We start from the raw sequence: 13,153 nt of genomic DNA on the forward strand, positions 1-13,153 counted from the left end.
TTTAGTTTTACCACCAAAACCAGTCATTCGAAGGCTCTTTTTTCATGGTTTTCGATCAGGAAGCGAAGTATGAATGAAAAATGGTCCATTGACGGCTCTGACCGCTTCCAGGATCTACGGATTGGCCCCGAGGAACCTGTGGAAGGGGACATTTTAGTTTTACCAAAAAAACAGTCGTTCGACGGCTCTTTTTTCATGGTTTTCGATCAGGAAGCGAAGTATAAATATAAAATGGTCCATTGACGGCTCTGACCGCTTCCAGGATCTACGGATTGGCCCCAGGGAACCTGTGGAAGGAGTCATTTTAGTTTTAGCACCAAAACCAGTCATTCGAAGGCTCTTTTTTCATGGTTTTCGATCAGGAAGCGAAGCATGAATATAAAATAATCCATTGACGGCCCTGGCCGCTTTCAAGACCTACGGATTGGCCCCGGGGAACCTGTGGAAGGGGACATTTTAGTTTTACCACCAAAACCAGTCATTTGACGGCTCTTTTTCATGGTTTTCGATCAGGAAGCGAAGTATGAATATAAAGTGGTCCATTGACGGCTCTGATTGCTTCCAGGACCTACGGATTGGCCCCGGGGAGCCTGTTGAAGGGGACATTTTAGTTTTAGTATCACACCCAGTCATTCGAAGGCTCTTTTTTCATGGATTTCGACCAGGAAGCGAAATATGAATTAAAAATGACCATTAACGGCTCTGACCGCTTCCAGGACCTACTGATTGCCTTCGAGGATTCTGTGAATGAGGACATTTAGCACTAAAACCAGTCATTCGATTTTTGATCAGGAAGCGAGGTTTGAATATAAAATGGTCCATTGACGGCTCTGACCGCTTCCAAGACCCACGGATTGCTCCTGGAGAATCTGTGTAAGGGGACATCTTATTTTAAGCATCATAACCAGTCATTCGACGTCTCTTTTCATATTTTTATTTTTGTGTTACTTTTAGCTTATTACAAGGACAGTAAAAACTTGGTTTTGGAACGCATTTTACTTCGCCTTGTTGTTCAGGATGATACCGTCGTACTTCTGCTGGAACCACTTCATGGCATCCTCCTTAGTCAGGCGATGAATGAAACCGATCTTGCGGGTCTTACGCCGTCTCTGAGCAACGTTGTATCCTGGGCGTCCCAGCACAACATAGAAGTCCAGACCGTAAATACCGAATGAGGGATCGTACTTGATACCCAGATCGATGTGTTCCTGAATACCGAATCCGAAATTGCCGGTTTGGGAGAAGTTATCACGTCACAACTCGTATTCACGGACCTTCAAACCACGCTCCAAAATTTCCTCAGCCTTTGCACCGCGAACCGTGCAGTGAACGGCGATCTTTTCGTTACGGCGGATACCAAAGGACCGCACAGTATAACGAGCCTTCGAGTAGACTGGGGTCTGGCCAGTCAGCTGTTCCAACACCTTGGCAGCACGGGTCAGCCTGTCACCGGATTCACCGACGCAAATATTTAGGCAGAGTTTACGGATCCGCAGATCGCGCATAATATTCTTGGATTTATCCTTCGCAGCGGTTTTGGTGGCCATTTTGGAAATTGTCCGCAGAACGATGAAAATGTGTTCATCAAACAACACAAGTTACTTTTCTAGTGGTTTCGATTAGGAATCGAGTAATGAATATAAAAGGGACCATTGAGGGCTCTGACCGCTTTCTGGACCTACAGATTGGCCCAGGAAGCCAGTGGAAGGGGACATTTTAGTTTTAGCACCAAAACTAGTCATACAACGGCTCTGTTTTCATGGCTTTGGATCAGGAAGCGAAGTCCTGGATGCGGTCAGATCCATTAATGGTCCAATTTATACTCAATATTGGTTTTTGTGCTAAAAATTGAAATGTCCCCTTCCACAGGTTCCTCAGAGCCAATCCGTAGATCCTGGAAGCGGTCAGAGTCGTCAATGGACCATTTTATATTCATACTTCGCTTCCTGATCGAAAACCATGAAAAAAGAGCCGTCGAACGACCGGTTTTGGTTTTTGGTGGTAAAACTAAAATATCCCCTTCCACAGGTTCCCCGGGGGCAATCCTTGGGTCCTGGAAGCGGTCAGAGCCGTCTATGATCCATTTTATTTTCCTACTTCGCTTCCTGATCGATAACCATGAATGAAGAGCTGTCGAATGGCTGGTTTTGGTGCTAAAACTAAAATGTCCCCTTCCACAGGTTCCTCGGGGCCAATCCGTAGATCCTGGAATCGGTTAGAGCCGTCAATGGACTATTTCATATTCATACTTCGTTTCCTGATCGAAAACCATGAAAAAAGAGTCGTCGAACGACTGGTTTTGGTGATAAAACTAAAATGTCCCCTTCCACAGGTTCCCCAGGGCCAATCCGTAGCTCCTGAAAGCGGTCAGAGCCGCCAATGGACCATTTTATATTCATACTTCGCTTCCTGATCGAAAACCATGAAAAAAAAGAGCCGTCGAATGACTGATTTTGGTGCTAAAACTTTAATGTCCCCATTCACAGGTTCCCCCGGGACATCCCAGCGACTCCAGGATCCGTTTATTCAATTGGTTTTGCATTCTGGACACATGAGAGCCCTTCTAGAATAAAATCATAGTGGCCGATCTATCAAAAAGCGAGATTCAAATGAAGTTGTGGCCTGACCCCTTTGATAAGTATCGATCGGAACCGATTTTAAAGAAATGGCCATATCTCACTTGATTCTGGTCCGATTCAAAATCTCAATATATGGTTCCAATCAGCAAGAGCCCTACTTCATTTGTGATTACTAATATTATTCAATTTTTAACCACAACTTCTCCTAATATCCACCTCAAATTTACGGTTTTGAACCTACCTCCGAAAAACCCGGAATATTTCCGGAATCTGGTGGCCATAGTCGGTTCCATGGACATACCGTCAAACTGCATTAATTTTCTAGTTCAGGCATGCCTGAATTGTCAAAATCGGATGATAACTAAGATAGTTACAACACATCTAATTTTACCCAAAATTTGCCTATCCTAATTATTTTGTCCATCCCCTGTATGTTCGTTGTCGTTTCTGACGGGTTTATATAATATTTACTCATGCAAAAATCTCGAGTAGGGTTGAGTAAGTCGTGAAAAACTAAAATTAAGATTTGAATGGAAATTTTGCATGGGCAATTTACAACGCGCGTTTTCGCTTACTTCGCAGGACAACGTCTGCCGGGTCGACTAGTGCTACCGTTTTGACTCGAAGTCCGGACACCTAAGCACTGCTGAATTTTTAGTTGAATGTTTCAAACGGAATTAAGTACTTGACACTGAGTGATACCACACCCTGTCAAGATTAACTTATCAAATTTGCTGTAGTGTGTGTGTATCTTCAATCTAACCCCCACTGGGTATTATGGAAGAGAGCTGTCTTTAATAAAGTCAGCTTTAGCCCGGGAGTTAGAAGGTGTTAGCTCTACTGCAGCTCCAGTGACCCATTTCAGACTGCCTGGTAACTCACGTCCAGTCCAAGGTCACTTTCACTTGCAATAAACCCCGCCTGTTTATGCTACCATTATCAATTGGATAATGGATTCATTAACAAACTTCCGGATTTTTAAATCCAGCGCGTTTTTAGTTTTGAAATCATATAAAAACATATTGAAACAATCTCACCAAATTGATCAAATTCCGGATAAATGCACTGAGAAAGAAAAGACCTCACATAGTGTCCACTAAAAAATCACTACTCTCCCAACGCTATTCCAAGCAACTCCATATTTTCCTGATATTATCACACATTCAAACATATTTTCACCAATTACATCCGCGTAAACAAACTACACAAACGGTTTCGCGCTCTAATAAGAATACACTTGAGTAAATGTCACCAAATCTCAAACTTCAGATAACTTAAACTTTTTTCTTCTAGTACATATGCAAAATATATACATCAGCCGAATCTATTTTGGACGATAAAAAACGTGACAGCAAATTTAAAAGCAACCATCCGCGCGCATGGCTTGCTGCGATCTCTAACTTATCAAATTTGCTGTAGTATACTGAAAATGACATTTTGTATGTGCGAAATAGCCAATATAATCGAAAACATTGAACATCACTTGCTTCGAAATCCGGACACAGTGTAAGGAATGCTTCTAATACCGGACAATTTTGCTTCGAATTTCCGGACACTTCGAGTTTAGCTATAATAATTCTCAAATAACCAATTTAATCCGTTAAAAAACAACTATGATATAGCATTCATATTTATCCGGCATCCCCCGGTTGTGTGTACCATTCGAAGTTTCTGCTCCGTGATTGACCAGGACTACCAAAAATCAATATTTGAAACCAAGCGGGAGCATTCAACTGCTATATACAACATTAGGATTCTAATAATTTCATACATCCCCCCCCCTCAAGGTAGAAAGTTTTTTTTTTTGACATTATATTCATCTCATCGCGAAACAAAGGCATAAAACGGCACACATTACGTTGTTTCTTTTTGTCGACTGCGAAAAATAAGAAATAAATCAAATACCTTTTCATAGCTTTGTTTTTGATGGGATGAACATCGGAAAATTAAAATTATGCATCATCTTATCATTGTTAAGATATACTTCGAAATATAGACATTAGTGGTATTTATGTATCTTTTGAAATACGTTTAGTTTGCTATCAGGAGTCAAGGATTGAAAAATACGATTGAAATAATGAATGCATGCGGATTTATAAATCCGGGCGTGTCCGAAAACAAAAAAGTAATCATTCACATACAAAAAATAATTTTGAAGACAACCTTCCACTAGAAACGGAAGGCAAGTTTTGCTACTTGTGTGATATTCCAAGTTAACAAAGTGATATAATTAACAATATAATATGTGTATAAGCGATAATCGATAAGCAATGTTCCTTTTGGGGTGCAGCAACTCAAATCTAATAAAAATTGTAACTATGCCTGCTCATTACGAATCATTTGAATTCAATTAGCTTAATTGATATATAGCATCATTTCAGCATGTCCGGAAATCGAAGCAATTGTAAAAACTTGCCTCGAAGTCCGGACGTACAAAAAATTTGAACACCATCCACCGTTGCTTTGATCAGTCTGGTAAGCTTCCCAGGGAAGCTGTTCTCGTTCATAATTTTTCATAGCTCTATGCGGTCTATACTGTCGTATGCCGCCTTGAAATCAACGAACAGATGATGCGTTCGGACCTGGTATTCACGGCATTTTTGAAGGATTTGCCGTACAGTAAAGATCTGGTCTGTAGTCGACGGAAGATGATCTGGGATATCACTTTGTAAGCGGCATTAAGCTCTCACACTCCAGCTTGCCGCCTTTCTTGTAGATGGGGCATATAACCCCTTCCTTCCACTCCTCCGGTTACTGTGGCCAGCTTTTCCGGGCCCATCTTGATGAGCTCAGCTCCGATACCATCCTTACCAGCTGCTTTATTGATCTTTAGCTGTTGAATGGCATCCTTAACTTCCATCAAGGGGGGGGGGGGCTGATTGGCTTCCATCGTCCGCTGAACTGACGTGCTTCCACCTTTCGATCACCACACGTTCGTCCGTCAAGATGCTCCCATCCTTATCCCGGCACATTTCGGCTCGCGGCATGAAGCCTTTGCGGGATACGTTGAGCATCTGATAGAACTTGCGTGTTTCTTGAGAACGGCAGAGCTGTTTCATATCATCGCACTCCGCTTCTTCCAGGCGGCGTTTCTTCTTCTGGAAAAGGCGGGTCTGCTGTCTCCGCTTTCGTCTATAACGTTCCACGTTCTGCCGGGTACCTTGCTGCCCGCGCTGCGTCCTTCTCCTCCAGAATCTCTCTGCACTCTTCGTCGAACCAATCGTTCCGTCGACTTCGTCCCACAAACCCGACGTTGTTCTCCGCTGCGTCGTTAATGGCTGCTTTAACTGTATTCCAGCCCTCAAAAGGGGCCCCATCGAGCTCACCCTCTTCCGGCAACGCTGTCTCGAGATGCTGCGCGTATGCAGTGGCGATATCAGGTTGCTTCAGTCGCTCTAGGTCGTACCGCGGCGATCGTCGGTACCGAACATTATTGATGACAGATAGTTTTGCGCGCAGTTTAACCATCACCAGATAGTGGTCAGAGTCGATGTTAGCGCCACGATATGTCCTGACGTCGATAATGTCGGAGAAGTGCCGTCCATCAATCAGAACGTGGTCGATTTGTGATTCTGTCTGCAGTGGTGATCTCCAGGTGTACCGATACGAAAGACTGTGTTGGAAGTAGGTGCTGCGAATGGCCACGTTCTTGAAGGCAGCGAAATCAATTAGTCGCAGGCCGTTTTCGTTCGTCAGCCAGTGAGCGCTGAACTTCCCAATAGTCGATCTAAACTCCTCCTCTTGGCCAACCTGTGCGTTCAAATCTCCTATGATGATTTTGACGTCGTGGCTTGGGCAGCTGTCATACTCACGTTCCAGCTGCGCGTAGAATGCGTCCTTATCATCATCAGTGCTTCCGGAGTGTGGGCTATCGACGCTGATTATGCTGAAGTTGAAGAACCGGCCTTTGATCCTCAACCTGCACATTCTCTCGTTGTTCGGCCACCACCCGACAGGAGGGGTGGACGACACAGGCAGAGAGTCCACGAGAGGCTACAGTCCGCCGAGGAGAAGCTGACATCCACCTCCAACCCATTTGCAGAAACCGAAGAGTCTACAGGTAGCGGAGTAGCAGTGCGCGGGGCCCCGAAGAACGGAGAAGAAAGTATTGGGAGCACTGAGGAAGAGAAAGGTAGGAGGTAGCGCTAAGGAAGTGGGAGGCGTCGTCCGGTGTTTGAGGACGGACGCAGGAATAGAGAAAGAAAGTAGGACGTCAAAGGCGAAATAAATTGTACCGGTAACCGAAAATAAAAGTGGAAGTTTGGCACGAGACAACTTCGAGTGTTTTCCTATCGCGGAGTGTCACGAGCGTAGAGCCGACCCTGAGGCTTGTTAAAGTGGGTCTCACCAGTGCTGGGAGTAACACGGCCCTGGCCTCAGTCAGTTACACTTGCCCCACACACTAGCACTTGTTACAAACTACGAAATGCACGGTCATCATGCTTATACTCATGCTCATGCAATACCTTGACCAATTTCTAAGAAAACGCAGTTTCGGTGCAGCTTTCGATAAATTTTGAAGAAATTTTTTAGAAATATATCTGGAAAGATTTCCGGTGAAATTCCCAAAGTTTTTTTTAGAATTTCGTGGGCAAAAGCAGAAGAACCTATTTGAGAATTGCCAGGTCTTCCTGAATTAACTCACATATAATTAAAAAAAAAATTCTAAAGAAATTGGGATTTGAATTTTCATTGGAATTCAAGGAAGATTTCTCGGAGGAATTATCTGTGAGTTAAAGGAAGGCATTTCTGTAGGAATATCTGGAGAATTTTAGAAGGAATGACGCAGTTTTCAATTGGCCCTTGGACGATTTTGTTGAACTCCGTAAGGAACGAAATCCCGAAGGAACTATTGGAGGAATTCTCGAAGGAACTTGCGGAAGAAATCCCGTAGGAACATCTCGATGAATTCTCGAAGGAACTATCGGCAGAATTCCCAAAGGAACTTCCAAAAGAATTCTTTTGGAATCCCTGGAGGAACTTCCGGAGGAATTCCCAGAGGAACTTCCGGGGGGATTCCCGGAGGATTCATCATTATCATCAAACGAGTAATCGCATGTAATGAACATTTGTCAAGCAAATGTGTTTCAGAGAAAAAAGGTCTTCAACATGATGGATAAGATTTCTTGGCGGCTAAAATTAGGGATTTCAAAATATTTATACAATCAAATTTTCACATATAAACTAGTGCCGCCGAGCGGTATATATGGTTTTCAAGCCTACCCCACCCCCCCTTCCGTGGCTATGCCACTGGCACAGTACATGTTTCGAAATGGACAAATTGATATGAGCTGGAGGGACTGAAACCCTCAACTTCCTACTCAAAATTGTCGAAGGACCCTCAATTGTCGAAGCCGAATCGGGTTGTACGCAAAGGTGACGTAGGACTACGTAGCTATACGAAATGGATGGTTTTTATCATCATAATTTGTGTCTCTTTCTTAACATTGAGCAAACTGTTCGGAGATCAACAGAATCAAGAAGCCGATTAGTAGCTCCCAGTTGGATGGACTTTAAGTCTCAAACCGTGGAAAAGGGATTAACACGACACATCGGCTGCTGTGTAACCGTTAATCCAAATCAAACGAGATCAACAGGAGTTATCAAATAATTGACATCATCACAGCTAATTTTGATTTCTATTTGATTTCAAACTTTGCTCGGGTACTTACCCCAATGAAAACACCACACACAATTTAATTCGCAGTGAAATCGATCGGAGCAACTTTGTACGGAATCAATATTTAGTTAAATTTACTTCAACATCCGCTCTATTGGATTCAATTATTCATCCTTCTTACATGATCATATATCAACGATCTTCATTTTCTTTTTACTCTACCCCTGCCCCATTAGTTTTGTAATCATTTCTAGGCTAGTCAAATGAACCGGTTTAACACCTCGCAGTGCACCCGATCAACACCCGGATGGATACTCTCATCCATCATCTTGCGGGTCGTAATTTATGTCATGAATCGTTGATTAGTGTTAGGAATTTTTTTTTCGCCGAACGTCACGAATATCGTTACAATCATTCATGACTGATTTAACCTTAATTAATCTGAAGTCACTGAATTCGTGCCAACTGGCCACGTATTTCATTAGGATGGTTTCGTATCCAATCGGGTTTATGACGTAGCGATTTTATCTATTCATATTGTTAAGTGAAACATCGGTTAATGAGGCTTGTGTTGTTCATTTGTTTTTTTGTTTCTGTTAATTTCAGTTCTTTCTTTATTCATTTGACGGAATATAATGGTTTGAAATACTTTCTTCAAAATTTTCTTAAATGACTGATATCATGTATTCCAGTATAAACCAGAACCTTCATTTTGTCAAGATAATCAATTATCGGTTTGTAATAGAATCCTATGAACATGAGATATTTAATTATCAATCGGTCTAAAATAATCATTATTTCGTTCATTCTTATCTTTACCTAAAGAGCAATAAAACTGTTAAATCTGATGGAAAATTAAATGAACCAGTGAAATGGTCTGCAGCCTAATAATACTGATGAGCCCAAGTATTATTCTCGCGAGATACGTAGCGGGAAATTCGTATTGTTGTAATGCAGCATTCGCATTCCGCACAGAATGCATTTCCCGAATTGACTCGGTGGCACTACTCAAACAGCCGCGGGCGCCTTATTCGCCAACCAGCCAACCAACCATCGGGTAGGTATGTCTCAATAAACAGTGGCTTCGAACGTGCCACTGCACAGTCCCCTGTGTGACTGTTCTCATTAGCAGGCGCAGTGCAAGGGTGACGGGGGTATTTTAGACCATTGATTATATTTTTGACAAATGAGTTCACTTTGTCTTAAGTTTACGACGCTATCGCTACATGCAAGACTCCATTGACGTTCCCAGTAACCCAGCAGCGTCGGTCACTTATTATTATGAACAATCTTATTTTGACGTTTTAGCAAGCCTTCCGTAAGTGGTCAAGGAATGATTACGCATTTGAAATTCCTTGAGCAGCACGGAGCTGGGAAGTGGAGAAAAATCATAAAGCTAATAGCGTCTGCTTGCGGAAAAAAGGCGTTATTCCGCAGAAAAAATGGCATTTCTCCCATACTTAAGCAGCTCTGAAATTTACTTAGTAATGAAGCAAATACTTTGACGAATAAAAATGAAACTGATTGCGTTCAATGCTAAATACTAAGTGCGTATCAATTTTTTGTTCAAACAAACATGAAGATTGCACCTCAATCTAGCAAGCTAGGATAAAAGATACGCCATAACGGTCCCCTCGCTGAAATATGATAAAAATGATGAAACACTCAATCGTAACCAATGTCGAAATAGGCTCGAATGTAGTATTTTGCAATGCGATTTCCTTTTAACTGGAATATTGAATTAAATTCATGCAAAGATGAAGGACCTTAGGGTCAACCACTTGACATGTAAAGACAGTATGTACAACGTACAAAATGAGATATGTATAAATAAATTGAATTTTACTACTACTACCACTCAATCGTACATGACCATTAATTTAAAGCTTTATTTGTATAGAATACGACCAATGGTCTTAAATGCTCCCAGTACCCTAGCACTAACTTCTGTTTCTGTTTAGTCTGGAATTGAATCCTGACGTGTCCTATTTGCACAAGATGGGGTGAATGATATCTCGGTTTGCATTTGCCTTTGTAGTTCTCTGTGCCGGTCCTTTTCAGCATCGCAGCACCAGCAGCACCTGCGCTTCCCTTTCGCCTTCTGAGCTAGTTGAGGTAAAGCTGCGGTCTTAATCATTGTACATTCTTACCTGGCGGTGGAACTTGGAGGGCAAATAAAAGTCTTGGTTTGGTAGGATGTACTTACCAACCGATGGATGTTTTCCTGCGTCAGCCGAATGGGAACAGTTAGGCTCATAGTGCGGATGATAGATACCACTATCTATGCTTATTTAGGGCTGGGGTTTGCATGTGCTTCTAGTGGATGGAGCGGTGGATGGATTTTATAGGACATTTGGGTTGTCGCTTGGAAGTTATATTTGCCTTCGAAGTCTCATGTATTCTCAGTTAAGTGCAATGAGTCATCACTCATCATATGTGGCAGTACCACGACTATTTGAATTTTTAATTAACCAAAGTTGTACAATAGATGAAGTAGAATTGAACTCACGTTGAGGGTCATTTTTGAATTCACTCACGTGGAATATTAGAGCTCATAAGTTCATTGGTTCACTTGTTCATGACCCGCATTAAGGAGTAAATGAGTTCACGGTTTATTGCTGGCGCCAAAGGGAAAGTCGTTAGCCAAACCAACATGTACGCGACCGGGCATCGACCAGGGTTAAAGTATCGTTGGCCCCAGCTCCTGTAAAATAATATTCGGGTTGGGAAGCGAAATGAAACATCTGGTTCTAAAGGTGGGGACGAAATGATTTTCCGATTGGTATTCGATAATTTTTGACCTTTTCGAAAATAACCCACTTCGTTGTTTTCGCGTGAACTAGTGAAAACGTGAAGAAACCTTTGAATTTCGCCTAACTAGATTTTCTTTCCTAATTTCCCTCAAGTAGATAGGTGCCTAAATGCGTGCATGCGTCAGCTAGATTAGTGCGTGCGAGTGCGTTGAAGTTGAATGCGACAGGTAATAATGATGACATGAGTGTGCTTAATGTGCAAGAGTTAACCCGTCTGTATGACGGCATCTTCAATCCCGTGACAGATCTGTGGCAAGCATTGCGAGACCCGTCGCACCACCATTTCTGTCAGCGACCGTTTTCGACCCCGCAGTTTAGCTTCGAGACATTTTCGAACGATATTTTCCGCACCCTAGTCAGGGCTAGAGCACCGAGCTGTGAGCTAACCCAGAGAAGAAGCCTAGGAAGTCGACCAACGTTTCGGTCGTGAACCGGAAACAGCTGTGGAAAAGGTTTCCCGGAACAGGATTAGAAGCGACGACACCCGCGTGAAAGTTGCGCACGGTAACCCCTACACCACCAACTGAGGCGACCGCCGCGACAACTACACACAACAACAAGAAGTCCGCCGAGCCACGCAGAGAAGGTGTCGATGGCGTGAAGCACGACGGCAACCATCGAATGACCGTTGAATCGCAGCAGCAGAAGTTTTTCGGAGTCGAACACGTGACGACAGCCAACCATTAGGCGTTTACTCTCCATGCGAAGAGTATCAAACGAGAGTACATGCATGTCCATCTTTTCCCAAGCGCTTGGTGCAGTTTGCTCCGAGCCCGAGTTAAACTGCTAGCGTGGTCACCGTTTAGTCAGTCCTACCGCTCGTCTCGTTTATGCGTCAGTAGTCGGCAAAGTTAATTTGCACACCCCAGACAGAGAAATAATAGACAGAGGGAATAATTAGAATAGGCCTATTGACGACGTGCTTCAGTAAAGGTGTGGGCCAAAGTACTCCAAGTCTGTATTAGTCGAAAAAATAACGTAAACATTACCACCCATAGTGGGTGGGCCGAGTGAAACGTCACGTCTGTTATGAAAAATGCACTGAATATGCCAGACGTGACGTCACATTCGGTTGTCACTCAGCTGAGAGTTTCTGTCTAAAAAGAGCAAATGTTCGTTTAACTATTACTGCTAACTACTACTAATATTACTTCAGGGTTTGGAGCACACCTGTAGTAATGTAGTAATGCACAGGCCTATTGATTACTCCAATCCAGAACCATTAATACCAATGTCACTGTGTAGGATGTATAAAATAAAAGTTGCAGCAAAACTACCTCAAACACTTTGAGAGGAATACAGTGGAATTACGCATACTTGAATACATTTGGAGAAGTCAATAATAATATGTAGTCGATAAAGAAGAGAAGAATAGAACAACTGAAATGAAGAAGGAACTTGTTTTGACGTTGGACAACGTTATACTCGAAGGTACTGGGTGTCAAATCAGAATCTAGAATCCAGATTTTGAACGTTAATAGAGCCTTTATCTATCGATGGATATTCGAGAATTATATGTATATCAATCGACTCGGAAACTCTCCCGCAATTTGTCAATTTCATTGAAACTTTTGATTATTCACGATAAACTATTGAAAATTTCAATTCTTGTCCTACTCAGTAGAAGTATTAGAATCAACCAATCCCGTTCATGCATATTCCCAACACCGACATCAGAATGTCAAGTCGAGTCAAGTACGAGACACTGAAGACGGCCTTACTGTTGAGGTCGAAATACGTATCTGTCAAGATACAATCAAGTGGTGGAATTCAATGGGATTGTACAAACTCGTCTTATGACAAGTGAAGACATTCCACTAAAAAGCTCAAAATAATTTTCTTATCAGAATGATGTAAGTTAAGGGCCACCGTTTCATTTTCTCTGGGTATAAAAAGGGCCATGATTCGCGGTCGCGGTCGCGTGTCATTTCTGTACGATAATCCACAGTGAGTGGTCACGAAGAGCGGGAACGGAGAGCGCTCAGAACGATGGCGTTGGTAGCGGTCCTAACATGACGGTGGTTTCAGCATCTGTAGCGATTTAGCGGCAAACTATCGAGTGGCTATCGTCAACGTCAGCGGTACTGCAGTGAAATTTTCTTGCATGGTTCTGGATTTGATTTTGTTGCAGGACCAATAAA

The 13,153-nt window shown here is 42.7% G+C and overlaps 1 pseudogene; it reads right to left on the bottom strand.

The window, feature by feature from the left end:
* Nucleotides 1-980: 980 nt before the first annotated feature.
* LOC134216303 (large ribosomal subunit protein uL5-like) lies at nucleotides 981-1,597 on the bottom strand (annotated as a pseudogene).
* Nucleotides 1,598-13,153: the final 11,556 nt, after the last annotated feature.

Source organism: Armigeres subalbatus, chromosome 2 (assembly GCF_024139115.2).
Source record: "Armigeres subalbatus isolate Guangzhou_Male chromosome 2, GZ_Asu_2, whole genome shotgun sequence".
In the NCBI taxonomy this organism is placed as follows: domain Eukaryota; kingdom Metazoa; phylum Arthropoda; class Insecta; order Diptera; family Culicidae; genus Armigeres; species Armigeres subalbatus.